We start from the raw sequence: 5,008 nt of genomic DNA, 5'->3' as shown, positions 1-5,008 counted from the left end.
TAGCAGATGATGGAGACCGTGAAGAGGTGGGGCTCTTGAACTGACCTGCCCTTGGACTTGCTGGAGGGAACGCTGAACCTCTGAGGGAGGGTGCCAGTTCCTTCGGACATGATAGGAATTCCATCCTTCCAGGTCCTCAGAGACTCCGTCCTGGTATTTATTCCCTCAGTCTCCTCAGCTATTCCTCTCCAGCATCCTGTTTGCTAAGTTAGCCTTCCAACAGACAGAGTCTAACTGGGGAGCAGGCCAAGGGCTTCTCTCCCCTTCTGTCTGTCCCACTTACTCCCATCTCCACCCCATCCCACCCTCCACCCCGGGAGACTCACATAGAAATGCAGATACCCTTCTAGAGGGTTAAGGGTCGAATCTTCCCAACAACCCCAGAGGTAGTGGGACAAATTAAAAAAAAAAAAAAAGCCAAAGTGCTGTTCTTGAGCTAATCACAATGGTTGGTATCACCAGAGCAGCCTTATCCATCTCAGGTTTGGGAGTCTAGGACAAGCCCCCTTCACAACTCCCACCCTCACAGGTGTGGCCATGACAAACAAGGTTTCCCTATGAAGCAGGAGCTCTTAACCCTTGGCCGTGTCCACCTGCTATTGGGTAAGGGGCATTCCTGCTGCAGACCAAGGAGGACGGGGGAAGAAGGCACAAATCCGGGTGGGGTTGCATTGTGGGTGCCAATCTCAGTGCTCTCAACTTGGTTACTATGAAAATAAAAGGAAGAGGAAAAGGATATTCCTGGACTCACTGATACTATTGTGCCTCATTGCCAGGGGCCCCCAGACTCTCTCAGAATCCACAGACTCTTCCATATAAAGAAGATGATGTCCACCAGTATGTTGTGAGAAAGCACCTGAACTAAGAAGGTAAGCATCCTAGGACCCAACTGCCCAAGATTCAGCATCTTGGTCCTCCACATGTCCTATAACACAAACGTCAGTTTACTCTGAAGAAACAGTATGCCAAGCAAAATAAGAAAGAGGCCACAGAATATACTAAGCTTTTGGCCAAGAGAATGAAAGAAGCCAAAGAAAAACACCAGGAGCAGATTGTCAAGAGATGGAGGTTGTCCTCTCTTCAGAGAGCTTCTCTCTTGGGGCCTGAGTCCAGCCAAAATGGAGAGTTTTCCAAAAGTAACAAATCAACAAGATCAGACATCAACAAGGATGGTTCCTTGGGTCATCACGGGGAAGAACAGCAGATGAGATGTAAATGAGTAAGAACATAGCCCCTGGCACCAGCGAAGGAACTGTTCTGGAAGCTGGGACTGAGAGTGACAGTGAAGCTTGGAACAGAAAGGGAACACATGAGATCAAAACCGATCCCACAGTTCCACCCAAGGCTGGTCCTGCCCACCATGCCCCCAGAGGAGTGGCCCCGTGAGAAGAGGAGCAAAATTAACGTGCCCTCCTTGTCTCCATTCTTTCTCTTCCAGGACTGTTGGAGGTGGACCCCCTGCTAGATCATCCTGAGATCCTAAAAGAGCCAAGGAGAGGCCCCCTGTTTCTTCAGGGACCTGATGTGTTTTCAGGACTGGACATCTCATGGGTCAGGTACGTGGGAATTCAGCAAATGCATCCAGCAAGCCAGTCCTTTGCGACCACCTGAGTCCTCTGCAGGGTTCTAAGCGCAGCTGGCAGTAAGAGGAGGATGTGACTTGAGAAGCTGTGGGAAGTTATGCCCCTTCCCACCCAGCCGGCCCCAACACACACAAACCCTTCAAGATATCACTCTTTCCAGATTTCACCAAAATCCACAACTAGAGATTCTTTCCTTGGGTTTCACATTTACATTGTCCTGAGTGATCTATTATAAACCGTGAACACCCTTCAGGGGCTGAGAGAGAGCTCGGTACTCCACATGTGCTGTGCTCTGAGATCCAGCACAAATGGAAGAGTTGCTTTAATCACATTATTTGTCTTCCTGGACTGGCGGTAGGTTGTGTTAAGTGACAACAGGGGCTGAAAAAGTGACTTCTCATCCAGCTTCTTCTCCCAGAAGCCATTTTGATAGGTGATTCAAATTCACCTGGGGTTGGCTATTGACCCATGTGATCCATTCTCTCTTGGTGGTCCTCAGTCTCCCTCCCTAACCTTCACAGAACATTCTAGATTGCTCTTCCTCCTACCTCCCTCATGAAGCCTGTGATTCCTTCCCTTCATTCTCTTCTCTTCTGCCTTCTCTCAATCCTTGACCTGCGTCTTCAAAGTCTAGGCTCCAGTCCTGGTGGAACCCTGAAAATACAGTATTATTGTCGTATTTTTTTTAAACAGGTTACTGTGGGCCTGTGGGAAGAGGGGATGAGTAGGATGGTGAGGTGGTTATGCACAGACTCCTAGTCATCCAAGATTCTGAGAATGGGGGAGATGGGCTCAGAAATCTGGGAGGTAGTGGCCAAGTCCCTACAATCCTTTCTCTGAGCAATAAGAGCAGGCTCTCCTGAATGGAGAATTTTCTCTCCCCACACCCCCCGCCCGTCCTCCCCCATAGGACTGTTCAAAGGCACTCCCCCAAGGAGGGGAAAAAGGGAAATATAAACTTAACACCTTATGCTTCTTATAGCTGTTGTACTTCCAGCTTTTTCCCATGCATTATCTTACTTGATCCTCAAATCCCCACAGCTGTGGAGACAGGCCCGGGGAGGTTAGGCAGCTCGTTCTCAGAAACAAAGCCAGCTAAATGGCAAAGCCAGGGCTGGACCCCGGCTCTCCCAATTCTGGTCCTGTGCTCTCCACCACACCACACACATTTGCTTGAGCCGTCAGGCAAGATCCTTTGGAAAGCAGCCCAGCCCCTTTTCTCTTTGTTGATACAAATCATGTTCAGATCTTTGGTTTCTAAAAGAGATGGAAAATTGAAAAGGAGAAGGTGGTAACTACAAACAAATGAAAGACCCCATTAACAGCCCTCTAGAAAAGTGAATCGACAACACAGAACTATGTCTGGAATGGAAGTAAAGTTTCCGTTTAGTTTTGCGCTGTCGATGAGGGCTTCCAGACATTGGAACTCCAAACATCTCCTAGTTGTGCTCTGGTGAAAGCCTCAAGTTACAATTAAGAAAGCATGGGTCTCTTTCTTCATTATTATTATGGAGCAAAGATCTGACCTGACCTAAAACAGGATCTGCTTACACAGAAGGGAGAAATAGACTGCCGGGTAGGTTGGGGAAAAAAAGAAAGAAAAAGAAAAAGAAATCACTCCAATTTATTAGAATCACGTTCAGGAGAAGGCTAACGGTTCCCCAGTTTGGACAGTTAGCTCATGCTATTCAGGAATATTTTATGAAAACGGCCAAGCCCCTGGTTTTCCTTTCTTCTATGTTTTGCTAACCACAATATGAACATTTCAATGGTGTTCACAGCCCACCCCCCTTCCTGCTGGTAGAGATTCATGTGTCTGGGCTTCTGGGAAACTCCATTATCTGGGACAGAGTCGTAACCCTGGATGTACTTGGGAAAAGTGACTGGACAGTGAAGCAAATCGTCCTCCCCACTCCAGGTCACTTTTCTCACTGGAAGAGTTCTGTGGCTCCTCTTACTACATGTTCTTCACAGTTCCCCTAATCATCATTAAAAAGTTAAAATGTTTTTGAAAACAGAAATAGTTTTGCAGCAGGATTGGTTTTCCCACAGCTGACACATTAATGTTAATTATGGGCATTGCCTGGGAGCAGTTTCCTTTATATATATATTATTTTGGGCAGTATGTTTTTTTAATGTCTGTGAAAAATGGTACCTAATTTGTCAACACCTAACCAGTGATTATGCTCATTATCAGAACAACTTTGTGTCCCCATTCATGCCGGGTAAATGGGGGACAATGTTGTACTTGACATACGGGGCTGAGGACTGTTCCCCCCCCACCCCCACCGCACTCACCCCTGGCGTGGCTGGGTATTCGTGCCCTCCCCCAACATCCCACTCAGGCCTTCCTGCCTGACCCTGGGGAGGCTCTCACAGCATCTCCTTTCTCCCTGTCATTGTCTTGGACTGCTGCCCAATCCCCGATCCCCACCTGCACGGCCTTAAGGCTGAAACCAAGACTGGAGATCAGCCAAGGCAGCAAGGCCGCTGATCTTTGGGGAGTGGGGTGGATCCTGGGAACGAAAGTATGTTCATTTAACTTCTTAACAGCTCCAATAAAATGCCAGATGGGCTACAAGATCAAAACCAATGACTTGAATGTGGTTTATATCTTATCAGCTCATTGAAGTGCCCCACAATATACTTGCTTTGCTGTCACAGAAACCACAACTGTATTGAAGCTAGTTGGCTTAATGCTAAGAGGAGATTTATTTGTGTTCAATGAAGACCAAACAGCCACCATCAGGTCTAAGCTGTTAAGCCCTAGCAGGCAAGTTCTGCTGACCTTCTTGAGACAAGGGAGAATACATCAAAAAGTGTGTACCTGTAGCTTTACCCATCACTGGCTGAGATTGCTCAGCTGAAGCACTGTCCCTCCCACTCATGACTTATGCTATTTGATGGCTTTTCTCTTTTAGTAAGCCACATGTTTGAGACTTGCAAAGGTGGCTTCTAAAAATTAACTTTGATAATAGCTAATAGCGATGGGCATGAGAGGTTTTTTAAGTGTAGCCTGAAAAACTGCTACACTGGGAGAGCCTCATTTAGCATTGTGATATTTCAAGGTGCTTCAGAATTAAGGGGGGAAAAAAGAACTTTTGAAACCCTTGAAAAAACGACCCATTTAGCCATATCAACCTTTCCTTCCCCCACAATCACCTCTACCATGTTGGAATTGAATATACAGATACAGACACCATAACAACCCAACCCTCAAATCTAAACATCATTTCCAAAAGCAAAAAGGATTCTTTTTCTACATAGTACCTGGTCTCAAGGCTGGCATCTCTGAGACAAGAGTCTTAGGTTATTGCTTCAACAACATTTATTACCTGCCTCTGACATTCCCCAGGTTACAGAGGAGGCAAACGTCTGAGCCTCGTGTTCCACACAAGAAGCAGACAGCTGCGGTAAAAACTGAA

The sequence above is a fragment of the Enhydra lutris genome, unplaced genomic scaffold (assembly GCF_002288905.1).
Source record: "Enhydra lutris kenyoni isolate GAN:26980312 unplaced genomic scaffold, ASM228890v2 scaffoldscaffold80, whole genome shotgun sequence".
Taxonomy (NCBI): Eukaryota; Metazoa; Chordata; class Mammalia; order Carnivora; family Mustelidae; genus Enhydra; species Enhydra lutris.
Note: the sequence above shows the minus strand (reverse complement) of the source record.